This window comes from Mustelus asterias, chromosome 30, assembly GCF_964213995.1.
Source record: "Mustelus asterias chromosome 30, sMusAst1.hap1.1, whole genome shotgun sequence".
NCBI lineage: Eukaryota > Metazoa > Chordata > Chondrichthyes > Carcharhiniformes > Triakidae > Mustelus > Mustelus asterias.
In genome coordinates, this window is record NC_135830.1 from 16,486,704 (window position 1) to 16,514,555 (window position 27,852).

General features: G+C 43.7%; 3 non-coding genes and 1 pseudogene across 3 annotated transcripts; 2 read left to right on the forward strand and 2 right to left on the reverse strand.

Moving 5' to 3' along the window:
* The first annotated feature begins 11,293 nt into the window (after positions 1-11,293).
* Positions 11,294-11,365, forward strand: trnaq-uug (transfer RNA glutamine (anticodon UUG)). Its single transcript has one exon. It is a non-coding gene; the product is annotated as a tRNA-Gln (tRNA).
* Positions 11,366-11,867: 502 nt separating this feature from the next.
* On the reverse strand, positions 11,868-12,071 carry LOC144481077 (U2 spliceosomal RNA; annotated as a pseudogene).
* Positions 12,072-17,594: 5,523 nt separating this feature from the next.
* Positions 17,595-17,666, forward strand: trnae-uuc (transfer RNA glutamic acid (anticodon UUC)). Its single transcript has one exon. It is a non-coding gene; the product is annotated as a tRNA-Glu (tRNA).
* A 3,972-nt stretch (positions 17,667-21,638) lies between these two features.
* trnai-uau (transfer RNA isoleucine (anticodon UAU)) lies at positions 21,639-21,733 on the reverse strand. Its single transcript has 2 exons — positions 21,696-21,733; positions 21,639-21,674 (listed from the first exon to the last, which is right to left on the reverse strand). It is a non-coding gene; the product is annotated as a tRNA-Ile (tRNA).
* Positions 21,734-27,852: the final 6,119 nt, after the last annotated feature.

Genomic DNA, 27,852 nt, shown 5'->3' on the forward strand with positions numbered 1-27,852 from the left:
GTTTTTTCTTTAACATTTCTAATATTTACTTGCTATTTAAATAGTTGAATGTTCTGAAACATGTCACCGAATGACCGGCCACTGCAAGTTGCCCGACCGGTATAGAATCATAGAAACCCTACAGTGCAGAAGGAGGCCATTCGGCCCATCGAGTCTGCACCGACCACAATCCCACCCAGGCCCTATCCCCACATATTCACCCGCTAACCCCTCTATCCCAGGACTCTAAGGGGCAATTTTTAAACCTGGCCAATCAACCTAACCCGCACATCTTTGGACTGTGGGAGGAAACCGGAGCACCCGGAGGAAACCCACGCAGACACGAGGAGAATGTGCAAACTCCACACAGACAGTGACCCGAGCCGGGAATCGAACCCGGGACCCTGGAGCTGTGAAGCAGCAGTGCTAACCACTGTGCTACCGTGCCGCCCGTGGTATATTTGGGCTTTACTCATTATCCCAACTAGGGGATTTCACATTCACTTCATTGCAGTGTTAATGTAACCTTTCTTGTGACAATGATCAATAAACTTTAAAATAAAAAACCGGAGAATAAGCTACCGATGGCATTGAACAGATACAGCACCTGAGGTTTATTAACATGGACGCAGATTTCAGAACACAAGGGGACACGTGTAAGTCTGTACACATCATTGTTGAGAACGCAATTCAAACACTTAGATCCGTGTAGCGACTTTTCGTTCCTTTGGCGTTAATCTCAGTGACAGTGCGGAAGCGTTACTGGGAAATATGAAGTGGGGATGAGAGAGCACCACATTAAGCGGAGGCTCGTCAATCGATTCGTGTTAACCTCAGAGACTGTGTAAGAAAGACTGGGAAGGATACAGTGGGGATGAGAGAGCACAGCGCTCAGCGGAGACTTGAGCAACTGGCGATATTTTCAATGGAGCAGTAATTCTGCTCAGAAGTAGTTGGCAGATTTGTATCCAATCAAGTTTGAGAACGGTTGAAAAGAAAGAGAGTTAATCGGCTGGTCTCTCAGTGCGTGACTGGATGGCGGCATTTCAGGTGATCTTTATGAAACGGAGGGAGCGATTAGAAGACTTTTGTGTTTTGAGCAGTCGACTGTGAGAGGTTGCAATGGTCCATGCCAATCTGTAATAGAGAGAGAGTCTACCAGTAATTGTCAGAGGCAGGTGGATTACTGTTTGACTAGCAAACGGAAATTTTAAGAATATAAGATTTATTGAATGCAAGTTGCCTATAAAGAATAAGTGGATTATCCATCAATACAGACAGTACGTGAGCAATGGCCAGAATGATCTCTGTTAGTGCTACAACGATTCTAAGATTATGAATGGCTCTTTTCATTTTGAAAGAGAACAGAGCACCAACCTCGTGAAACAATTTACGCTGTTGCTACACACAGGAAGCGAAGAAGTTCGGAAGCAGTGACAGTTCAATTGGTCTCTGGATTGAGAAACAACTAATCGCTCAGTGGCACCGTCAGTAACGTCAGGTACCGACATCCCATAAGAGCCCAGTCGGTGATAATATGGACCTTCAATGTCGCATTCAAGAGGAGAAAGTACAGCTCACTCCTCCCAGTCCCTTCCCCACCATTCAGAGTCCTGGACTCGGCATCAAGTCCCAGTCTCGAAATCAGACTCGGATTGATCCTCTCGTGCATCCTCATCATCATGAAGCGAAACCCAAGCAAAGAACTGCTTCCTGTTGGAGCTCTGTTACTGCTGATATTGTGTGAGTTCATTTTTCTAATCAGATGTGTTGATTCTAATAATCTCTTAATACCGTGCAATTTGTGAGTGATTATTTTCCTTCATAGCCGTTCAGTGTCAGGGTCCGAGCTCCCACCCCGAGCAGGTTGAGTCTCGGGAAGGGACATGCATTGAACTGATGTGTGAGCTCTCCATTGGATCTGGCTATTCTGTGGCCTGGTGCAGACAAATGCTGCCGGGGCTGCGATATTTATCGTCTCCATTTACGATGGGAATGTGATCGCAGGACGTTACAAAACTGTCCTTTGACCAAGTAAAGAATTCCAGCACCATATTTATCGATGACACGGCTGCCCAGGACTCCGGAATGTATCGCTGTGCGAAGCAGACACAGTGAGATAGAGAGCGGATCCAGCTGGACAATATTTTGTTCTCTGGCCTGTCTCCACAGCATTTTGAAACTTTCCCCAAATCAGGGGAAGTCATGTCGGTGATACTAGAAGCTGGGACATCCCACGTTTAACCTCCAATTGGATAGATTTACCACGTCCTATAACTATCATTACAGATGCAATGTGCGAAACATATCCAGTCATCTATTTTGATTCGTTGTTAGACACACAACGTAAAATGCAGATAGGAAAGAATAACTACCTTTCAGATATCTAGGCAGATAGGTGTGCGAGAGAAAATTCTAAACAAGAATATAGAAATATGAAAATGTCGATAATAATTAGATGAATGGATAGAGGCACAGATAGGCAGACAGATCGATAGATAGACGCACAGATTAATTACTTCCGTCTATGTACACAGACTCTTTATTTAATTATCCCTGTATAAACCTTAATGCTGATTTTATTCTTGTTTTGACAGCTGTTCCTTGTCGTTCGGAGACAGTTCAGATATCGATGTATCGGGTAAAGCAATGAAAAATCATCTTTCTTCATCACAATATTACTGTCACTGCAAGTGACTTTGTATTCTCGTACTGGCAATTCACCGATCAAACTACAGAGTATCTTTTATCCACATTCAGAGATGAAACAGCTGTGGGAAGGTTTCAAGTATCTGTGGACCGTGAGAAAGGCTCCACGACTCTCCCTGTTAACACGGTTGAGCTGTCAGACGCTGCAGTGTATTACCGGGCAATGAGGCACGGTGAGAGAGAAGGATACTGCACAATAACTCGCTCGACATGGGGACTGTGGACACAATACACAATCACTTTAGAGGTGAGCATGATTCAAGCAATACCGATACAAAATGTTCTTCTTGCGAGTAATATGATGGAATTAAAACATATTTTATTATTTATCGTAATAAAACTTGCAGATTAACCCTCAGTAGAAGCATATAACTCACTCTTTGATACATTTGCTTATTGAAATTTGGTTGGCATACTTGTTTGATTATCAGCCAGCGTCCAAAGCTTACGTTCTTTCGAAATGAACAACACAGACTTATCAGTTGTGGGTGTATGAGTTTATTAAAATGAAATTGATCCATCGACTCAGTTAAACAGGTACTGTGCTAATGGCGCAGGCGCCTCCGGAAACGGAGGCAAATGATTTGGTATCAATACTAAACAGCAAATGTAGCTACATTATAATAATGAGAAAGTTATCAGATGCAGTAGCACTATCATCAAACTAATAAAACCCATAATAAACTGCTACACTAAAAATCCCGCAATATCATGCAGCAATGTTAACAAAATTGAGAATTGCTGTTTCACAGATGACGGTCCCAGACCTCATCTTTCGTTAAAACCGGCAAAGCCGTCAGTACCCCTGTCACAGGTGACAGCTGGACTTACAGGAGGTATCTGTGCGTCTTCATGCCACCGCAAACCACAGTGCATTTCGGACAAGAATTTATATGTGAATTTCAGAAGCTCCGGCACAGAAACAGGTTTTCTGGACCAGAAGCTCTCGAACTTAAACCCACTTCGAGGCTTTATACTTACAGGAGAAGTGATCCGGTCCGAATATCAGCCTGCAAATTCTTCCAATATGCCTAATGACAGCTGACAAGATCTGGTGAGTTCCCACGTCACAGATATTGCACGAGTTAATAGAAAACACTCAGGTTAGCACTGCTGCCTTACAACGCCAGGGACCCGGGTTCAATTCCCAGCTTGGGTCACTGTCTGTGCGGAGTCTGCACGTTATTCCCGTGTCTGCGTGGGTTTCCTCCGGGTACTTCGGTTTCCTCCCATCGTCCGAAAGATGTGTTGGTTAGGTGCATTGGCCATGCTAAATTCTCCCTCAGTGTACCCCAACAGACGCCAGAGTGTGGCAACTTGGGGATTTTTACAGTAACGTCATTGCATTGTTAATGTAAGCCGACTTGTCACACTAATAAATAATCTTTAAACTTAGCACTTTGTCATGCATGATCATGCACCAATCTAATTAAGTCCCTGGTCAACTAGTGCCACCTCAGGGTATGTAATTGGAGGATGAGGATGGAGGCACAGAGAACTTAGAGAGTGAACTCTATTGATCATTGCATTTCAGTGTCACTGGATAATTTGAATAAGACGTTTAGCACATTATTTCTAATCAATGTGGTCCCTCAATGAATCATAAAGAGAAGGATAGTGTGTGAGTGCGGTGTGTGTGTGAGTGCGTGTGTGTGTGCGTGTGTGTGTGTGTGTGTGTTTGTGTGTGAGAGAGATATTTCAAAGTAATCGGAAAATATCTGGACTCCTCAACGTCTTTACTCCAGGATCAGTGTAGCAACCCTTTTGGACAGAGAATTAAACATTCCCACTGATTTTTGTGTTAATAACGTTCCTAACATCACCACAGCGACTACAGTACAAATGAGTTTCTTTGGGTTAGAAAGTGCTTTGGGATATCTGAAGTCTGTAAAAGACTGTCAATAAAAGTATTTCCTTCTGTTTTCGAGTGAAATTTCTTTCTGGAGATTAACTTCATTGTCCATATGCTTCCATGGTCCCAGTAAAGTTTATTTTTAATTTCATTTTCTTTAGTTCAGTCCGTTTGTCTCCCGAATTGGGTTAATGAATGTTCACCACCTCCTCTGATTTCCCGGGTTCTGTCTGCAGTCTGTTCAGAAATTCTTTGCACTCCAGAGGACATCGGCAGTCTGGCATGAATGAGAATCCGGGAATTTCCCGAAGGGACACTGTAGTGCTCAAGGAATGCTGCACCGTCAGAGCTGCCAGCCCCTCGATGACCTGTGAAATCTTCCGTCTTTCCTCTTAGGTGGAGGTGACATATCACATGTTCACTGTTTTCAAGAAGAGTAGGCGAAATGTCCTGCTTGATATCTGTTCACCAATCACAATTACTGAAACAGTCAGAAAGCTGCAATATTATTGAATGAAATGACACGCTGATGCCAAATTGGCTGCTGTGTTTCCCACAGTGACAGGGAAACAGTTTGGGAGATCAAACTCTAGAAATATTCTAATGCCCATTCTCTAAACTGCCCCCATTGTTTTAGTTTGGTAATATATTTAATAATAAAAAAGTGTATTAGAATTAAATTTTTAAGATGCCAACAAGACTCACTCTGATCACAACGTTCGTCTAATGCGCTGTTATGTTGAATGAGGCTCTGACAGTTTTGTACAGGTTCAGCCCAGCTGTGAGTCTCTGTGGGTCTCAGTGCGCAGTAATACACCACGGAGTCTGCCAGCTCTGTTTTAGACACCTTCAGTGGGACGGTGCGGGCTGTATCATTGAGCTCCGCAGAAAAACGGTACTCTGAAGACCTGTCTGTGTTCCCGGTGTATTTATTTGTCTGCACCAGATACTCCATGGACCCGCTGGGATACTGACGGTACCAGAATAGATAAATGTGGTTGCTTGTCGTTGTATAATTACAGAACAACCTAACATCATCTCCTTCAGTGACAGTGACTGCAGTCGGTGTCTGTGTAACAGAATCTTCTCGGGAATGTCCTGTAAGGGTACAAATAAATATTAACTTACACAATGCGACTTGACTGTTTCGGCCCAGAATCTGCCCGCCATGTTGAACAACAAAGTCATAAAGTCACGACAGTGCAGAAGGAGGCCATTCGACTTATCGAGTCTGCACTGACAACAATCTTACGGAGGCCCTATCCCCGTACCTCCACATATTTACCCTGCTAATCCATCTAACCTACGTATCCCAGGGCACAAAGGGTCTCAAACTCTCAAACTTAGCATGGCCAATGCAACTAACCCGCACATCTTTGGAATGGGAGGAAACCAGAGGGAAGAACGTGCAAACTCCACACAGACAGTGACCTAAACCGGGAATCGAACCCAGTTTCCTGGAGCTGTGAGGAAGCAATGCTAACCACTGTCTCACCGTACCGCCCACAATAATAACCTCAAAGACAAATCAGACAACTGAACAGAAAGATATTTTTCACAGTATATTCGCTGGAACGGGAAGGTGCTTGTGGTGATCGAATAAAACTTCCATCATAAACATTCCACACTTACTAACGAGATCAGTTCCTCTGTTACTGTAACAGGAACTGCTCACTCTCTGTGTTTAAAAGTCTGGCGTTTGCAAAGACATTCACTGGCACCAGAGGAGTTTGAATCTCAGCCTAACTATTCCTCTCTCATTCCCTGGGGTAAATGTGCCAACTCCCAACAAACAGTGTTCTGTTTTGAGACCAGCGAGATCCGAATGACTTTTCGAAATTGGGATCAATCCATTTCCCCGATCACCCACCCCTCGCCCGTTGCATTGACCCCATTGAGCTCAACAGAATATAATGTGTGGTAAAGATGTGAAACACAGAATTGAGTAACTTGTGAACCTACGGCTTAAAAGAGCTGACGCTGTGAGGAATAAGTACAGCGTAACAGGAGACATGTTTGACGGGAGCTCGGACGGATTTGACCAGAGCTGGTTGAAGCTGAAATTGTTTGCGGCAAGAAATGGGTAGAAGTTGAGTCACATCCTGGCTCCTGCTGATTGGTTCATTGCCAACAACGTCATCACGTGGCATCCAATCGACTCAAGCTCCTGTTTTCCTGAATTCAACCAATAATTTCACAGCTCCTTTACCTCCAGTTAGTTCTATTGGTGGAGGGACGAAAGGGACAAAGTGAATTTCTTTATCGCACGACAGGGAATTTGACAGGAATTGAAAGGATTTTTGGCTGTTTAACCCTTCCAATCACTCGGGTGAAGATAACGGAAGGAAACAGCGTTTGATTTTTCAGTACCTGTGCCTGAGGTCTCAATTAAATTAGCTTCTCTCTAACGATGAAAAATCTCCACAGCCGTAAGCTGCAGCCCGGGAGTCATGAGGGATTGGAATAGAACAATGTGTTAAATAGATAAACGCCACATTGTAAATGAAATAAATGATTGAAGGGAGTTCATTGTGTGTTTGATGCATATGCGCAGAATGGGCATGTGTGTTCAACGCACGGGCTCAGTGATGTTGGAGTGAGATGTTATTTAGAAATATTTATAGGTTTCTTCCTTTAAAAATAACTATGTTTACAATAACTTAATATTAACTAACAGAGCCACAGGCTTCCACTGAAAATTGTTGTTTGCATTTAAACCTATTTGATTCAATACACTGGTCAAACCTTCTTTCACAGCATCTTCCGAAACCGCAATCCCTAACAACTGTGATGATTGCGCCAAATCCTAATCACTGGACTACCAGGAAACTGCCTCCAAGGTTTTTAATCTAAACTACTCATGCTAACTTGGCGCTTTGCTTCTATTCCAACATTTACTTTTTGTACACCAGGGACAAGTCTGTCTAACAAGTGCCCCTTGATATAAAAACATTTACTGCGGATGCTGGAATCTGAAACAAGAACAGAAAATGCTGGAAAATCTTAACAGGCCTGAAAGCACCTGTGAAAAGAGAACAGAGTGAACGTTCACTGTCTGGATGACCCTTCGTTAGAGCTGAAGACAAATAAATTTGGACGAGATTTATACTGTAATGGTGAGGGATATGGGTGTGGGGTGGATGACCAAGGTGTCACATATAAATAAATAAAAAACAAAGGGAATTCATCATGGCTAAGAAGGGTGCTGCTGACTGCCCATTTAGAGATCAGAATGTGTAAATGGCAGGACAAAGAATATGTAAGGGATGGCCCGAGTGGAGTGGAGGGAGAGGGAGCTACAAGATCGAAAGTGAGATTTTAATTAAACAATGCAAAACATGGAAATTAATATATGTATGAGCAATATACAATAATAAAAATATATAAATAAGATGAAATTTATTAAAACAAAATAAATGGAAATGGGGTGAAGATGGAGGAGAGGAGATGTTCTGAAGTTGTTAAACTCAATGTTAAGTCCATAACGCAGGAAGTGCTGAATCGGGCGATGTTCCTCCAGTCTGCGTTCAAGTACCTCCTGATGTTTATTGCCCCTTCCGTCACGTTACTGACGATTAAGAGTAGACTGGTGGTAATTGGCAGCGTTGGATTTGACCTGACTTATGCAAACCGGGAAGGTTGGGCAAAATGTAGCATTGGCGGATGATGCCAGTACTACAGCTTAGGAACAGTTTCGCGAAGGTTGCGGTGAGTTCTGACGCGCAATTCTTCAGCACCATTGTCAGAATATTTTTCAGGGCCATAGTATTTGCTCTTTCCAATGCCTTCAAGGTTTTTTTCTTGAAAACATATGGAATAGTGAAGTGTATCTGTTTCTTTGAGTATCAATCCCACTCTGGCTCTGTCTTTCTTTCCCTCTGTAGTTCTGCCTCAGTCCTTCCCTCTCTCCGTCCAGCTATTCATTCCCCTCTTTTGTTTTTGTTCCTTCTATGCTCTTCCTGTCTGGGTGGACCAAAAGAGAAATTGAGTTGATTCCTGAAATGAGGCGGTTGTTGAGCTGGGGATCCGCCCTGATTTTAAATGGCGATCTAATCCAGTGTGATCTAATCCAACTCCATTGATTCTGTTCACTGCCAATATCGGTTTGATAGCAATGACTTCTGCTGGTGTCATTGATGGGAAGTCTAAGACACTAAGGTGCATCGAATGAAGCTTGTGTTCCTTTACATCTGCAAGAAACAGGAAAAGTTTTTTTGTTAATATGTTGAATGATACAGAGGATGAAATGAAAATGGGAACAGGGACAGCGTTGAGAGAGAGTAAGACAGTATTGCTGGAGACAGATGTCGAGTGTCTTCAAATGGCAGCGCATGGGATAGCTTGTGTTTCTTTACATCAGCTAGAAACAGGAAAAAGTTTTTTGTTAAGACCGTCGAATGATGTGTATGATGATGCCACCACCAAACACATCTGCCCTTCACTCCTTCTGTCAACATTCCGCAGAGACCGTTCCCTCTGGGATAACCTGGTCCACTCCTCCCCCATCACCTTCCATTGCAATCGCAGAAGGTGTCACATCTGTCCTTTTACCTATTCTTTGCTCACCATCCGAAGTCCAAAACATACATTCCAGGTTAAGCAGCGTTTCACTTGCACGTTTTTCAATTTGGTGCATTGCATTTGCCGCTCCAAATGTGGTCTCCTCTATATCAGAGAGAACAAGAGTAGACTGGGTGATTGCTTTGCTGAGCACTTTCGTCATGTGCGCAATCAGTATCCTGACTTTCTGGTTGCTTTCCACTTTAACATGCGATCCTGCTCTCATGCCCACATGTCTATCCTTAGCTTGGTACAATATTCCAGTGAAGCTCAACGCAAAGTGGAGGAACAGCATCTCATCTTCTGGCAAGGCACTTTACAGCTTTCCGGGCACAACATCGAATTCAACAACTTCAGATGATTTGCTCTACCCCATCTCGTCCCCCTATGTTTTCACTCTATTTTATTTAATTTTTTACTGTTCTCTAACTTTTATTTCTTTATTGTCTTTCTTCATTTTTTCTTCCTACTGTCCCCCTACTTCATCCCCTCCCCTTATCTTCTCCCCCCCCCCACCACCACTTCCCCTTTTCAACATTCTACCTCTGTCCCATCCCACCGATCACCCCGCCACCACAGCCGCCCCCCCCCCCCCAACATTTTCATCTGATACAGCTTGCAGCTTCTCTGCCATTTAGCCATCTACACCCTTTATTCTCTCTGTGGATAGCTATTAGCAGTATTTACCCCTGGTTTCTATAGCTATGACTCATCCTTCATTTCCATCCCCCTGCAGCATAAATATCTCCCATTTTGTATGCATTTTACCTTTGACAAAGGGTCATCTGGAATCGAAACATCAGCTCTTTTCTCTCCTTACAGATGCTGCCAGACCTGCTAAGATTTTCCAGCGTTTTATCTTTTGGTCGAAGGCACTAAATTTAGGATAGCGATATTTGTAGAGGAGTGGATCAAATCCCTCCACGGTCAGATTTTCACTTATATTACTATAAACGTTGTGAATATCTTTGGTCAAAGATGTGATTCCTAAAATTGAATGCAGTAGAATGCATCATCATTCATTTTGATTAGAGGAACCAGCAGACAGAATGTAAAGTGAGCAACTGACCGGCTTGTCGAATGAGCGTGGTTGCTCCAGCAGTAAGCCGAAACTACTCCATGCACATGAACTGTTTCTGTAGTGTCGTGGTTAGCACGTTTGCTTCACATGCTGAAAATCCACCTTTCGAGACCAGCCAGGAGCGTTTCCAACCGGTTTTATTTCAAATTGATTCAAATTTCAGAACTATCTCGTTTCTCACGAAACATTAATTAAGCTTATGAGTTCCTGCGGCATTGAAGACGGGAATCACTCAATAATTAGATTAAAAGGGAAGGTTTGTGATGGAGAGCATAACAGAATGGATTGACTGACACAAGGAATGATGGACCAGGTCAACATTGGTTGGTTCTCGTTATTTATAAACTTTGCTGCTTTCCTGGATGAACTCCAGCTCTCCATTCCTCGGCAGTAAGTAACCATTCGACTGGAGACTGGCAATTATTGAGCAAGAGTGTGTATGTGTGTGTGTGTGTGCGTGTGTGTTTTGCGAGAAAGTCCTCGTGTCGTACGTCAGAGTGCGACCGTTTCCATGGTGTCATGCTTAGCAATCTGAACTTTCGCCGTCCCAACTCAGGCTTATATTGGGACAGATGAGTGAGTGAATGGCACCCGTAGGTGGACCCCCTGCAAAATATATATTCAATTGGTAACATCTTTTGAAATGATTAATCCTCATTTTATTTCATTTCATGTCAAACAGGGTGACACATCCGTGTATCTAATTTTAAAAAAAATCTCAACCCTTTAACTACGTAAGGAGATAAAGTTCAGTCAAAGAAAACTAATCCAAATTGAACGAGAAAAAAAGACGCTGAAGTTAATGCAAATCATTTTTACCAGAACATTTAATCCATCCATCCATCCATCCATTTTTACCAGAATGTTTTACCACAGTCAGGTTTATAACAGTTCGATACCAGCATTGCTCTTTGCACGTGGTGAGCTACATGAAATTTAATGCATTTGAAGACAGCTTACTCATTTTTTTTCAGGAGGAACCAACAAGGGTAATGTAAATATGAATTGCTGTGGGTAATTGACGGGCTTGTGCAATGGGACTGATATTGCTCCCGGCTGTCCAAATTGGCACAAATATTGAGCGACCATTTGCAGCTCGTTGTCGTGTGGTGGGTTCCGTGGTGTAATGGTGAGCACTCTGGACTTTGAATCCAGCGATCCGAGTTCAAATCTCGGCGGGACCTTGCTTCAATTTGCAAATGCAGATTGTTAAAAAATACTTTTTCAATTCTATCAAATCAAGTCCAATTCATGGTCTCAACAAGTTGAGAAATTTCCGATCCAAGCTGACAAGACAGGGCCTTCACTCTTGTCTTGCGCCTGATCGACATGAGCCAAGCTGATTGGAGTAGGTGCAGACTCACCTCCTTCAAGGCTTGATCTCATTTGCATCTTAGCCAAAAGGCCGAGATGCCGCTTTTAAAAATTGCTTCAAATGAAGCTTAAATGTAACCTAATGACCTCCACCAAACGCAACATCCGATCCATACTAAACTTGATCTTAGCCAAAAGGCCGAGAAGCCTTTTGCAAGTACAGATTTTTTTATATATATTTTTTTTTAAATATACTTTTCTAATTCAATCAAATCAAGTCCAATTCAGAGTCTCAACAAGTTGAGACATTTCCGATCCAGGCTGGCAAGACAGGGCAAGCGACCATTTACCCTGTCCTGGGCCCGATCTACATGAGCCAAGCTGATTGGAGGAGGGAAAGCAATACCTCCTCCAAGACTTGATCTCTTTTGCATCTTAGCCAAAAGGCCGAGATACCGCTTTTAAAAATTGCTTCATATGAAACATATGAATCTTCAATGTAACCTAATGACCTCAACCAAGTGCAGCATCCAATCCAAACTACACTTGATCTTAGCCAAAAGGCCGAGAAGCCTTTTGCAAGTACAGATGATTGATATACTGAAGGGCATTTTGTTTAAATTTGTTAAAAAGGACGAACCGAGAAGACAATTTACGAGCCAGTTCAACGACTATCACAATGCACATTGCTGAACCTCTGGCACCAGATGCCTGCAACGTCAATGCTTTTCATATTTTCGCTACTCTTTAACTCCTCAGTTGAAAGAGGGAAGCAGTTGGTGTCGGAGAACAATAAATTGACTGGAGTTCGGCATGTGTGTGCGTGCGTAAGTGCGCACGCGCGCGCGTGTGTGTGCGTGTGGCGGTGTGTGTCTGCGTTGTGGTAGAAAAGTCTCCTGTCTTCGATCAGAGTGCTGCCGATTCTAAGGTGTAACGCACTCTGGCCTCTCGCTCCGACTTCTTGATTAAATTGGGACAGATGAGTGACTGAATGCCACATGTAGGTGGACCCCTTGCCCACTATGGCTTCCCTGCCTTTCAGCGCTGTGTATTCATGAGCAATTGCCCTCTGGGGCTGATGCAATGACGCCAGGAGAGTCATTCGCTGCATCATCTGCAATGTGACTGCGGTGGAATTTGATGAAATTTCCCTCAGTGTTTAGATTTCCACTTTCTGCGAATTTAAAATGAAATGCCCTTCAACAAACCCAACATCGCTGCAAATAGCAGCTGGCTGCTCTGTTGTAGGATCTCTGGTCTAATGGTGAGCATATGAATCCAGCGAACCGAATTTAAATTTAGGCGGATCCTTGCTCTTCTTTGCCATTGTTGAGGATGGATTTGTTGAAGGACCTTTTGTTTAAATTCCTCACAAAGCAGGAATTGGGGTGACAATTTGTCAGCCAGTTCAACTTCTATTACACTGCACATTGCTGAGCCACTGGCGACAGGTGCCTGCATCAACAATGTGTTTTTTTTAAATCTTTCACTACTCGTTAACTCCTCTGTTGAAAGAAAGGAACATTTGGTGTTACACACCAACAACCATTCGACTGGAGACTGGCAATTATTGAGCAAGCGTGTGTGTGTATCTGTGTGCGTGTGCGTGTGTGTGTATGTCTTTTGGGAGAAAGGCCGAATGTCAAAGGTCAGAGTGCTGTCGTTTCCATGGTGTGACTCTTCGCAATCTGGACTCTCGTCATCCCACCTCTTGTTTAAATTAGGACAGATGAGTGAGTGAATGGCACCCCGAGGTAGACCCCCTCCAAAATATATATTGAATTAAGAACGTATTTTGAAATGATTAATCCTCATTTTGTATTATTTCATGTCAAACAGGGTGACACATTGTTGTATCTTATTATTAATTAAAACATCTACCCTTTAACTACGTAAGGAGGCAAAGTTCAGTTAAAGAAAACTAATCTAAATGGAATTAGAAAAAAATACACTGAAGTTACGGCAAATACAGGGAGAGAACTCTATTTAGGACCTTGTGATAAGATGTAAGGCTGGAGTGATTGAATGACATTGCGGATGATTGTTGTTACCACAGACACAATCTCCCGGATCCTCGTTCAAATCTCACGCAAAATGAGAAGAAAACTTCCCGCTGAATTAAGCACAAACTCTTCGAATGCCGGGGAAGCAGAGATAGGGTTAACTCAGAAAGCAGGAACCGTGAGATTAATAGGGCAGCAGGGTGGCACGCTGGTTCGCACTGCTTCATCACAGCGACACTGACCCGTGTCGTTGTGATTCCCGGCTTGAGTCACTGCCCGTGTGGAGTTTGCAAGTTCTCCCCGTGAATGCGTGGGTTTCCTCCCACAGTCTGAAAGAGGTGCTGGTTAGGTGCACTGACCCGAAAAGGCGCTGGAGTGTGGTGACTCGGGGAATTTCACAGTAAATTGCTTGACACTCAAACCAGGTGGGTAAACGGCGTCTCAGCATGTCCGAAGTCAAACTGTCGCCCCATTTTCAGTCGTTTCAATCAGCTCACCTCTCAATTTTCTAATCTAACGAGAGAACAGTCTCATCCCACTGCATCACTCCTCCCAGAACAACTGCCTCATTATAGGATTAAATCCAGTGAACCTTTGTTAAACGTAGAGAATAGAGGGAGCAAAGTGCAAAAGGGGGAACAGTGATCGATGCACAGACAGAGAGACTGAAAGAGTGAAAGAGTCTGAGACAGGTTTTCAGCAACAGAGAGGGACAGAGAGTGAGGCAGACACCCACAACCCAATATACAAACAACAACTCTCTGAACCCACAAGCATGGAATGCTCTGATTGGGTGAATAAGAATTAAGTGAATGTCCGCAAAAATTGTCACTTTTTGAAAATGTCTAGATTCTCTGTGAGTGTGCTGTGCTAACAAGAACAAAGAACAAAGAACAAAGAACAATACAGCACAGGAACAGGCCCTTCGGCCCTCCAAGCCCGCGCCGCTCCCCAGTCCAGGATTGAATCCTGAATCCAGGATCCCCACCCAATTTTCCAGCCTATCTACATACCAATATCCTATCCACCGAGCTGTCCCTCACAGCTACGATGCTTTGTTCATTACAACCTATTAACTTACCCCCACCCCCCCATTCCAGACCATGTGATCTCCAGGGAGAGGCGAAAACAGAAGCCTTGCAGTCAGTGCTCGGGTTATCAAGTCCTACCCCATGTGAACCAATTCCAACATATCACGGGAAATAAACAAACAGAATCCGCTACTTGTCCATTTCGGAACAAAGGCTTGCCCACAATTTGAACCCGGGACCGCTCGCACGTTTGCGGATTTTAACATCTGAAGCGAGAATCACACCCCTAGTCCATCAAGCCATCTCTCAAATAACATGTCAAGCAAATGTATTTTCACTGCCATGTAAAAGCGGATCCGACATCTGCACTGAAATGTGTTGAGGTTGGAAAAACTCAGGAAGTTAACCGGCGTGTGTGCAGATGGAAACAAAGTTAAACCTTCACCTCCATGACCTTTCATTAACATTGGGAATGTTTAGAAATAGAAAAAGTTTTAAAAAGTGAAATCGAGCAGGGAGGAATCATAACAACATCTGGTAGCGTGGAAGCCAGGAGAAAATAAATGAGGGAAACAGAGAATGACAGAATGATTACACCACAGAATGAGACGATTACAACGTTACTTGCACGACTCACATGTGTTGTGGGTGTAGGGGAAGCAGAGGACGTACTGTACATATACTTCAACAGAACTGCAGTGATGAGGTTGGTGGGCTTGAAAATTGAACGTTACACATCGAATCATAGGAACATGGGAATTGGGAGCAGATGTCGGCAAATTCAGCCCTTTGGTCCTGCTCCACCATTCAATCAGATCATTGTTGACCTCTCCTTGATCTGAAATCCACCTCTCCACCTGTTCTCCATATCCTTTAATGCATTTTTCTTTACCAGAACTAAATCTATCCTTTCTTGAAATCATTGAACGATTCAGATTCGACCGCGCTATGGAGCAGCGAGTTCCACCAATTCACCACCCTCTGCGAGCAGTAGTTCCCCTTCATCTCAGTGTTCAATGTACCGGCTCTCAAACTATAGACGTGATCTCTTGTTCGACATTGCCCCATAGGAAGAAACGTTTCGTCTACCTTTGCTCTATCAATCCATTTAGAGTTTTATATACCTCGATCAGATTCTCCTTCATCCTTCTAAACTTCAGCAGCTTGTGGGATTATTTCACCTCACCCTCAATTCCATGTCCCAACGAATTCAATCCGTGTTGTCATCAGCTGAAGGAGGCATTTATGTTCTATCCAAACAGAACATTTTGAAGGAGAAACATGTCACAAGTGAAAAAGATCTGAGATAGAAATAATAAGCAAGGGACATAAGTTAAGTCAGTTTAAAAAACACAGTTCACCAGTTTCCCTGATAGTTCAGTGTTTGTGTTCAACACTCCCCCAGGGATAACTTGTTTCAATTCCCGCTGAGGAAAATAAGACTACTTGCTCTCAGCAAACCATCAATAATGATCTGATTTACTCTCCGATCGAATACAGGTCTACTAGAATCAGCCGAGTGAGGTTTGCAAGTTTATATCAGAGCTGGAAATTTCACATGTGCAACAGTTCAAGAACAAACACAGAAAGAGAAGGAAAGTGTAAGGCAGCAAACTACGAACGGTTGAGACGTTTTTGCAAGGTAAAATCTGTCTGGTAATGGGTCAGATTTTACTGTTTACAGTGACACTGAATTATGAAACTGTTCCCTCACCCTGCATTGAAAAGCATTTGGAAATATTTCTGTCCGGTTCCGAACAGTCGGAAGCAAAAGTGATAAATGCAGTGGAGTGTCCGTTGTATGTTATCATTGGCTGAGCACATCACTGGTGTTGAACCACAAGTTGCCATTTTGCAGGAGAAAGCTGTTTGTGGCGAAACTGGTCTGGCGTGAAAACAAAAGCAGCGTGGATAATTTAAATTCTAAAACACGCTGTGAGCTGGTGGTTAGAGTTTGACTTTTTCGCTGCTGTTTAGATTACTGGTCAGGAATTGAAGATTTATTGCCACCATCCAAACTCTGAAAACAAATGTGATTTATTGCCTGGATGAAGATATAAAACATAATATGATCCTTAAGTGCAGACTCTGTGCAAATTCAACAGGAGGTTCCGTTGTCATTTCTGGCAGGAAATTGGGAAGCAACGAGCTTAAGGACAGTTTAAATGATGCCGGCCCTTCACTGCAGCTCATTGTGTCTCTGACGTGAGATGATTTCTGTTTGTTTCGCATTTCAGACTTACCGGAATCAGTGAAGGAGCAGGCTCCTTCCTCCTGATGGCCTTTCCAAGGTCCATTGCGTTTAATGAATTTCGGTAACATTATCATTAAATAACATGATCGCGATGCGTTGCAACGTGGTAGCGCGGCCGAGCGGTCTAAGGCGCTGGATTAAGGCTCCAGTCTCTACGGAGGCGTGGGTTCGAATTCCACTGCTGCTCGCATGGATTTGGCCGAACAGCCCAGTTTGAATACAGGAGTGTATGTCGTTTCTGTCAGGAACAACGAGCAGACATATGACCAACTGAAAAGGTTGCTGGGGTAAAGCAGCGTGTGTGCAAGTGGCTCCTTTCGAGAGCATACACAGGCTGAATTTCTGACTGCGGAGTCAGAAGACCTGTTGAGATGTTCCAGCATTGTCTGTTTTTGTTTCAGATTCCAGCATCCGCAGTATTTTGCTTTTACCGCCACCATTTACATTCCGTTTTTTTTTGTCTATCACAACTTTGTCAACTCTTACGCACGGCTCCCACCCTCACCCCCCGTATCTCCCACACTTAAAGTGTAAATCTCGTCCTCCTTTACTGTCTTCATCTTTGATGACTGACCATACAGATTTGAAATGTTGGCTCTATTCTCTCTCCAGAGATGCCGTCATGCCTGTTGAGATTTTACAGCATTTTAAGTTTTTCTTTTAAGTTCCAGCATCTGCAGTAATTTGCTGTTGGCTGAAGGAATCATTGGTGTTCTACCGAAACATGAGGGTTCTTTTTCCGACAATCCTTTCTTGAGTATTTGAAAAACGCTACAATGTACCAGTCAGATGAAAGAATTTGCTCCCATCTTCCCTGGCGGTCTCGTGGTTAGGATTTGGCGCTTTCACCGCCACGGCCCGGGTTCGATTCCCGGTCAGGGAATGTAGATTTTATAGCTGCCGACCAGCACATGATTTAGGAGGGGCTGAAATTACTTCCTGATCGATAACAGGAGTGATCATTGTGCCAGTTTGAGCTCCCTGGAGAAACAAAATAAACCCATTTGCACAATCCCGTCAATTGTCCCCGGCAGTTTATGTTTACATCCTCCCTTGCTTTATATCACAGAACATCCGTTTTGTTCTTTTCACAGGTTGATTCATGGCGTTACCATCAGAAAATGTTGGAAATACTCGGCAGGTCAGTTAATATTTCGTGGCAAATGCGTGATTATTTCTGAAAGCTGAATTACTCTGAAATTGAAAACATTTGGAAATGTTTCTGTAAAGGTGAAATACTGCTCATGCTGGAACCTGAAACACAAAAAAAAGTACTTGAAAATCTCAGCACGTCTGGCAGCATCTGTGAAGAGAGAACAGAGCCAATGTGTCGAATCAGGAAATCTGATGGGTCATCCAGATTTGAAACGTTTGTTTCCTCACAGAGGTTGTCAATCCTGCTGAGATTTTCCACCATTTTCTATTCCTGTTTAATACATTTCTGCTCAGGATTGAACCAGGAAATTTGCATGTGTACGGCGACCGTGATAAGTACCACACTACAGAAACGCTGCGATGCAATGATGTAAGGAAACTGGCTCCACAAACACGTCAATTACCGATAGCAATTTATATTTGCATTGTGTCTGCTGGTACCTCCTGTTAAAATGTTTAACGATACAATCTACTGCGTAGAATTCGTGTGATAACATGCACGACCTACCTTGCATTAAATTGATCTTTCTCTACACCCAAACTATGACTGTAACAGTACGTTCTGCACTCTCTCGTTTCCTTCTCGATGAATGATATGCTTTGGCTGTGTAGCGCGCAAGAAAAATACTTTCCGCTGTATGCTAATGCATGTGACAATAACAAATCAAATTTACTCCATGAAGTTAATTAATTGAACATTTAGCAGTGATGGGCTTCGATCACGCGCTTTAACTAACGCTACTACCCTGAATTCAGGACCTGAGACTTCAATGCTGCCAGCAGAATCCATTGGTACCGGAACTGATATTGACAGTGAACAGAATCAATGAAAGAAAACTGGATTACATGTCCCATTGAGCCTCCTCCACGACAGAAACAAGGCAGATCCGCAACCTCAACCCCAATTTCCCAGCTTATACCAATAAGGTCTTCATTCCCTTAGATTCCAAAATCACTCCAACTCAACCTTCAATATCCTCAGCGACTGAGGATCCACGTACCTCTGGGCAGCTGCAGAATTCTAAAGATACACAAGCGTTTGGGAGAAGAAATGTCTCCTTACCTCAGTCATAAATGGCTGGCACCTGACCCAGAGAATGTAGGTCCAGAGTGCCTGACCGAGACACTTGTCGCCATTCTAACCCACTTATCCTCACACATTTACCATGGCTCATCCATCTGACCGACATCAACTGCACCGTGAGTGAGAGAGTGAAAACAGAAATATGACTGTGGCGATTTTACTGAGCGCATTTTCTTTCCAATAATTGGAAAAAAAAATATTTTGTTGGATCCATATTCCGTTCATATTCAACAACGAAATACAATCTGGGAACTTTCAAGCAGTAAATTTCGATCATGTTCGACCCTGTTTCGAATCGGACAGTCTATCCTATATGATAAGCCTCACACTATAGAAACTCTGCTCATGACCAATGTGACCGGCCTACGATATCAAACCGTGCAGTCTGATTGCAATTTAGAACCTTGCGTTGGTTCTTAATTATACTGGCTGCTTTGCCGAGGCAGCGGGAAGAGCCAATGGATGGGAGGCAAGTTTGCGTGATGATCTGAGCTACGTTCACGACCCTTTGTAGTTCCTTGCGGTCCAGGACAGAGCAGGAGCCATACCAAAATGTGATACAACCAGAAAGAATGCTTTCTATGGTGCATCTGCAAACGTAGGTGAGAGTCGTAGCTGACATGCCAAATTTCCTTAGTCTTCTGAGAAAGTAGAGGCGTTGGTTGGCTTTCTTAACTATAGTGTCAGCATGGGGCGACCAGGACAGGTTGTTAGTGATCTGGACACCTAAAAACCTGAAGCTCTCGACCCTTTCTACTTCGTCTCCGTTGATGTAGACAGGGGCAATTTCTCCTCTTCGCTTCCTGAGGTCGAGGACAATCTCATTCGTTTTGTTGACATTGAGGGAGAAATTATTGTCGCCGGGCCAATTTCACCAGCTTCTCTATCTCATTCTTGTACTCTGTCTCCTCATTATCTGAGATCAGACCCACTGCGGTGGTGTCGCCAGCAAACTTGAAAATCGAATTGGAGGGGAATTTGGCCACACAGTCATGGATATATCAGGACTGTAGTAGGGGGCTGAGAACACAACCTTGTGGGGCACTAGTGTTGAGGATGACCGTGGAGGAGGTGTTGTTGTCTATCCTTACTGATAGTGTCCTGTGGGTTCGGAAGTTCAGGATCCAGTCGCAGAGGGAGGAGCCGAGGTCCAGGCCATGGAGTTTGGAGATGCGTTTCGTCGGAATAAGGCTGAGCTGTAGTCAATAAATAGGAGTCTGACATAGGCGTCTTTGTCATCTCGGTGTGCCAGGGTTGAGTGCAGGGCCAGGGAGATGGTGTCTGCTGTGGACCTGTTGCGGCGGTAGACGAACTGTAGTGGACCCAGGCAGCCCTGGCGGCTGGAATTGATTCGTGCTATGACTAACCTTCGAAGTACTTCATAATGATGGATGTCAGAGCCACCAGACAGTATTCATTCAGGCACGCTGCTTGGATTTTCTTTGGTAGTGGGATGATGGTTGTCTTCTTGAAGCAGAAGTAAAGAGAGGTTGAAGATGTCTGCGAATACCCCCGCCTGCTGATCCACGCAGGATCTGAGTTCACGTCCGGGTACCCCATCCGGGCCAGTCGCTTTCAGTGGGTTGAACTTCGAGAAAGCTGCTCCGACATCTGCAATGATGACCTCTGGTACAGTTTCATCCAAGGCTCCCAGGGTGGAGGGAACGCATCGTTTCTGTCATGTACTGATTACACATTCACCGAACCAAAGATTCCCTGTTGGAAAGCGGGCGGAAGTATACTTTTAACCTCAGAGTGAGGAAATGAGCAATAATTCACGTTTATTGCTGGATATTAACTGAATACTGTATTTTATACTGTGTTACACTTCCCCTTCCCCTTCACAGTTCCGCTTCAAACCCGACAGAACATTTTTCGCAGACTCTCCTTTCCAACTCTGAATGGTCAGAAAGCTTCCCTCAAACCTGCACAGTCCGGCTGATTGCTTTTGATTTGTTTGTGATTATTAAAGGCGAAGCCACGTTTCAGATGGGGAAACAAACCCAACAATGATTCTCTCTTCTCCGGCTCCACATTGGAGACAGGGACAAGCAGCAGGATTTTAACCCGCAGTCTCCAATCACCCGCTGACAGCAGAAAGGCGCGAATGCAGATGCACCTGTACGTTGGTTTAAACTCAGAGTGAGAATTTATTGTTGAAAATTAACTCAACAGAGTATTTTACACTGCATGTTACATTTCCCCATCCATCTGTGCACACACAAACGCAATACTTTTCACTGACCCCCGTTTCCAGCTCTGACGGTTCAGAAAGCTTCTCTCAAACCTGCACATTCCGGATCTTCCTTTCGTTCGTTGAACAGAAGCACCGCTGATCAGCATTTATTGCCCATCCCCAGTTGAGGGGCAACCACTTTGCTGTGGCTCTGGAGTCATGTGTCGGCCAGACCATCGAACAACTGCAGATTTCCTTCCACGACGGACATGAGTGAATCATGATTTTTAGCAACAATGGATGTTGTTTGATGGCCATCAGTGGATTTTTATTCCAATCTTATTTATTGTATTCAAACTCCACTGGCTGCCCTGGCCGTCCCAAGAATATTAGCTGGTCGAGGGATCACACCACTGGACGATCGTCTCACCTAAAACGACTGCTCTAGGTGAGGCTCGAACTCACAACCTCGGCATAGCCCGCTGCCTGCACTGCTGTATAAGTACCGCGCGCTAACCGATTGCGCCACTGGAGCAGTGCGTTTGAATCGTTTGTGTCAGATTATTAAAGGTTACCGCAGCGTTACCTCCGTGAATAACAGTTATTCGAGGCCACATTTCAGACAGGGAAACAAATCCATCGCTGATTTTTTTTCCCGGCTCCACAGTGAGTGAGACAGGGAGAAGCAGCAGGATTTTATCCCGCAGTCTCCAATCGCCAGCAGAAAGCGGCGATTGCAGCTTCAATCAGCGGGTTACTGCCCATCCCTGGGACACAAGGTCTATTTCCGTTCAAACCTCCCCATAAACCGAACACAAGCTCAGCAAAACGCAGATATATCATGTCCGGCTCACTAAACCTTCGAGAAGCATTTACACAACACACGAGTGATTCGCAAACAAAATTCACACGAACTTTCCAAAACTTTTCAGTGATAAATTCCTCCATTTGGTTGAAAAACTGAGTGTTGTGAATCGGGAAATGAGCACCATGGGATTTGTGTTACGCAGTGACTTGTTTCCCATGGTTCGCCCTCAGGTTTGCAATTCCATTTGTGTTGTATATTGACGTGAATCTTATATCAAAATTAGGAGAAACCAAGGGCAATATTAACTCTTGGAACAAATCGTGAGGGAAATGGATCAAAATATTTGGAAGGAGGTGCAGGTGAGAATGGTGTTATTGATGATTGAGTGGAAAGCATTGGTTCGCTGGGGGTCTGGTTTTCAGTTCCATTCCCTCCTGTTGAATTCCTCCCTGTGATAAGAGACATGGATTCATTTTACCTGCACGTTCATAGGAGAAAGGGAATAACCAACACACTACTGCAGTGCTGCGGGATCAACGGAACTAAAGAGACTTGTATAGAATTGTAAACAGTGCGGTCATGCTGCAGTTCTGGAACAGGCTTTGCAGAAATAGAATTGTGGTCATTGACACACTAGTTTAGAATACATGTAACAGCTGCTGCTGCAGTCTCTGTGGCGCAATTGGTCAGCGCCGTCGACTGTTAACTGTGGAGGTTGGTGGTTCGATACCACCCAGAAGCGGAATGTTGCTATTTTCTCACCATCAGCATTCACAGGCAAACAGTTGCGTGTTGGCAATGAGTTTGTGGGCGTCAATAAAAATAGTTCTCAATTGTGACCGGCTGTACTGTTATCTGGTGTTACCAACATTATTCAATGACGATTGACTTTACACATATTACATACAAAATTATATACATGCTTCCATTATTCCATTAAACTTAAAAATTACAATCGAAACATGGACTTTTGGCTGAGCATTTGTTCCAATTCCATATCCCTGCTTCCATTCATTCTTGGATAGATCATAAATCTGTCTAACCCAGAGTGAAATATGTTCAAGGATGGAGCATCAGAACCCTCTGGCTGGAGAATTCCGAAGATTCACGAGGCTTTGAGTGAAGCAAATTCTCCTCATCGCACTCCTAAATCATCAGCGCCTTATCCTGAGATTGTGCTCCCGTGTTTTAGATTCCTGGATCAGGAAAAAATAATGCCTCAGCTTTTCAATGGTACCTATTCTTTCTCGTGAAAGCTGTTGAGATTTTCCAGCATTTTCAGTTTTTGATTCAGATTCCAGCATCATCAGATTTTGCTTTTATTCTGTCTAAAATGCGGGGATCCAAACTGCGTACACTATTCCAAATGTGGCCTCAACAAAACCCTGAATTACTGTAGCAAGATACAAACACTTCTAAACTTAACTCCGTGCTCAAGGCTGGAAGGAGAGCGTGACAGTGGATAATTCGCACTGTGTACATTCCTGCAATCAGTAACTCTAATGTAATCAGTAACTGGATCAGGAAGATGAGATATCTGTGTCTCTTTGTACAGTCATCTCTAAACTCCATCTCCTCTTAATGCCGTGTGGCATACATTCGCTTTCCCTGCTTTCCAGTTAAAGCTCGGGTTCACCAACTGTCTGTGTCTTTATCAAGCAGCTAATTGACCCTGGGAGCTGGATAGCCAGAGGGAGCTGGATGTGGGGCAGCGACAGAAACAGGAAGAGACGCGACATGACAGTGATCTTTCTGTCGATAGATCTGCCTCAGTCCTTCCCTCTCTCAGTCTAACTATCCATTTCCCTCTTCTGTTTTTGTTCCTCCTATTCTCTCCCTGTCTGGGTGGAATCAAGTTTAATTGAATTGATTCTGAAATGAGGCCGTTGTTGAACTCGGGTTGATTGTAATGGCGGAGGAGACTCAATGGGACATGTGATCTAATCCAACTCCAATGATTCTGTTCACTGCCAATACTAGTTCCGACAGCAATGACTTCTGTTGGTGTCGTTGATAGGAAGTTTAAGGCACTAAATTTAGGATAGCGACATTTGTGGAGGCGTGTGATCAAATTCTCCCAATGTCAGATTTTCACTTAAATTACTTGAAACGTTACGAACTTTGATCAAACATGTGATTATTAAAATTGAATGCAGCAGAATGTGTCATCATTCATTTTGATTAGAGAAACCGGCAGAGAGAATGTAAAGTGAGCAACTGACGGGCTTGTGGAACGAGTTTAGTTGCTCCACAAGTAAACCGGGTCTGCTTCAAGTCATCCATCGCAAAGTTTCTGTAGTGCAGTCGTTACCATGTTTGCCTCACATGCGCACCGGTCCCCGGGTCAAGACCGAGCAAAAACATTCCGAAATGGGTTAATTTCAAATGATTCAGATTTATTCTTGCTTTTCACGAAACATTGATTGAACGGTTGAGGTCTTGTGGCATTTAAAATGGGAATCACTCAGTAAAGAGATTAAAAGGGGAGGTCTGTGATAGAGAGCATAACACGATGGGTTAACTGACACAAGGAATGATGGACAAGGGCAACATTGGGTGGTTCCCAATATTTTATACTTTGCTGCTTTTATGGGTGAACTCCAGCTCTCCATTCCTCCGGCAATTTCACCGCTCAAACTGAGACTTTCTCCATCCCGCTTTGTTAATCCCACAGTTACTTCTTTCTGAATGAAAACTGCTTGCAATCAGTCGAAGTCAAATAGTTTTGTGCTTCATTCAGCGAGAAGTTTTCTTATCATTTAGCCCGATATTTTTATCCAGAAATGAGTGACATTTGTGCCAATGCAAACGGTTAATTCTGACCCATTATCAACCAGATTTTACCTAGTGTCACCATCTCCATCGTCAGCGCTTTCCATCCTATCTCTGTCCTTCACTATCTGTGTTTCTTTTTGACCTTTTGTCCATGTGACATTTCCAACTCGGAAGCAAAACTACAAACCTCACTCCACCGTTTCTGGCAGAGCGGCTTTGGACCAGGAAGTATTACAGTATGTTTATCAAAAACATTAAGTCTTAGTGCATCGAAGCCAGCCTGTGACCCCGAAAGCACCGAACACTAGCCACGAGACCAGCAGGATGTAATTTTCCTGATTCTCGCAGTCACGGATTACAGGAATGTGCATAGTGCCAATTAAACACAGTCACCCACTCCTTCCAGTCTGTTAAGATATGGAATTGTTCATATTTTCACACTAGCTTCCAGTATGACCAAAGCAGAGCTGTGACAAGCTGATGTTGTTCAGAATTTTTACCACACTCAGGTTTATAACACTTCGATGCCAACATTCCTCGAACGTGGTGAGCTACAGTGAAATTTAATGCAGTTGAAGATAGCTTATTGAAGATAGCTTACTCATTTTTTTCAGGAGGAACCAGCAAGGGTAAAGTAAATATGAATTGCTGTGGGTTTTTGATGGGATTGTGCATTGGGGCTGATATTTCACTCTGCTGTTCAAATTGGCAGAGGTATTGAACGACCATTTTCAGCCTGTAGCCGTGTGTTGCGGTCCGTGGTGTAATGGTGAGCACTCTGGACCCTGAATCCAGCAATCCGAGTTCAAAACTCGGCTTTAATTTGCAAATGCTGATGGTTGATTTGCTGAAGGGCATTTTGTTTAAATTTCTCACGAAGTACGAATCGAGAGGACAATTTGTCAGCACGTTCCACTGCTATTACAATGCACATTGCTGAGCCTCTGGCGCCAGGTGCCTGCAACATCAGTGTTTTTCATCTTTTCGCTGCTCTTTAACTCCTCTGTTGAAAAAAAGAAACAGTTGGTGTCACACAATAACAATTCGACTGGAGTCTGGCAATTATTGAGCAAGTGTTTACGTGCGTGTGTGTGTGTGTGTGTCTGTGTGCCTGTGTGTCTTTGTCTATGTGTGTGTGTGTGTGAGAGAGAAAGAGGGCGTTGGTGTGTGTGTGTTTTGGGATAAAAGTCTTCCATCAGAGTGCTGTTGATTCAATGGGTGACGGTTCACACTCTGGCCTCTCGCCTCCTAACTTTTGTTTAAATTGGGACAGATAACAGAGTGAATTACACCTCTAACTGGACACAAAGCCCACTGTCGCTTCCCCGACTCTCAGCGCTTTGTATTCTTGAGCAATCGTTCTCTGGGGCTGATGCAATGACGCCAAGAGAGTCATTCTCTGCAACAACTGCAACTTGTACATTGCTGAGTCTCTGGCGAAAGATGCCTGCATCAGCAATGTTTTTTTTTCATCTTTCGCTGCTCTTTAAATCATCTGTTGAAAGAAATGAGCAGTTGGTATCACACAACAACAACAATTCGACTGGAGATTGGCAATTATTGAGCAAGTGTGTGTGTGTGTGTTTTGGGAGAAAGGCCGAGTGTCATAGGTCAGAGTGCTATCATTTCCATGTCGTAACGCTTCGCAGTTTGGACTCTCGCCGTCCCACCTCTTGTTTAAATTGGGACAGATGAGTGAGTGAATGGTACAAGTAGGTGGATCCCCAACAAAATATATACTGAATTCGTAACATCTTTTGAAATGATTAATCCTCTTCATGTTTCATTTCATGTCAAACAGGGTGACAGATCCTTGTATCTTATTATTTAAAACCTCAGCCCTTTGACGATGTAAACAGGTCAAGTTCAGTCAAAGAAAACTACTCCACATTGAACGAGAAAAAAAGACACTGAAGGTACTGCAAACCCCACCTCAAAACAGAAAATATTGGAAACAGCAGGTCAAACAGCGTCTGTGGTGAGGGAAACAGAATGAATGGTTCGGGTCGCTGACGTTTTATCCAAACTGGAAGAAGTTAGAGGTTTAATAGTTTACGAGCAAATACAGAGTGAGGGAGAATAGAGGGCGAGAACCCTATTTATGATCTTGTGATAGGATGTAAGGCTGGAGTGATTGAATGACAATGAGGATGATTATTGTTCCCACTGACACAATCTTCCAGATCTTGATTTAAATCTTGCGCAAAATGAGAAGAAATTTGCACTCTGAATTAAGGACTAAACTCTTCGACTGCCCGGGAAGCAGGGATAGCTTTAATTCAGAAAGCAGTGACGGTGAGATTAGTGGGGCGGCACGGTGGGACGGTGGTTTGCACTGCTGCCTCACAGGGACCCGAGTTAGATTCCTGTTTGGGTTACTATCTGTGTGAAGTATGCACGTTCTTCCCGTGGCTGCATGGGTTTTCTCCCACAGTCGGAAAGATGTGCTGGTTAGGTGCACTGACCCGAGTGGGCGCTGGAGTGTGGCGGGTCGGTGAATTTCATCATAAATTGCAAAGTTAGCCTTACTTGTGACTAACAAAGCAAAGCAGGATAGAGAAAGACTCCGTTTGAACGGTGACACTGCCAAGACTTCACCAACGAAAGCAGCAAACACAGCGTGGGGCTCGAACCCACGACCCTGAGATTAAGAGTGTCATACTCCACCAACTGACCGCGAGGGACACATATCAGAACTGGCACTTAATATTCTAAAATGCGTGGAGACAAATATGGCTTTGCCATCTGGTGTCTCAGCTTGTTTTGATTACAATGTTTACAATTAATCAACCTACAGAATGCTTGAGGTAAGAAGGCATTCCTCTCTATCATCAATAACTTCATTTACATCTTCCACTTCTTAGCTTCACCTCCTTCCAAACATTGCAAACTCCTCCTACATCTTTCACCTGAACATTTTTGATCTAAATACTCAAAACAGGTGGGGGAAACAGCGTCACAGTATGTCCGAAGTCAAACTGTCACCCCATTTTCAGACGTTTCAATCTGGTTAAGTGAATGTCCGCAAGGATTGTCACCTTTTGAAAATGCCTGGATTCTCTGTGAGTGTG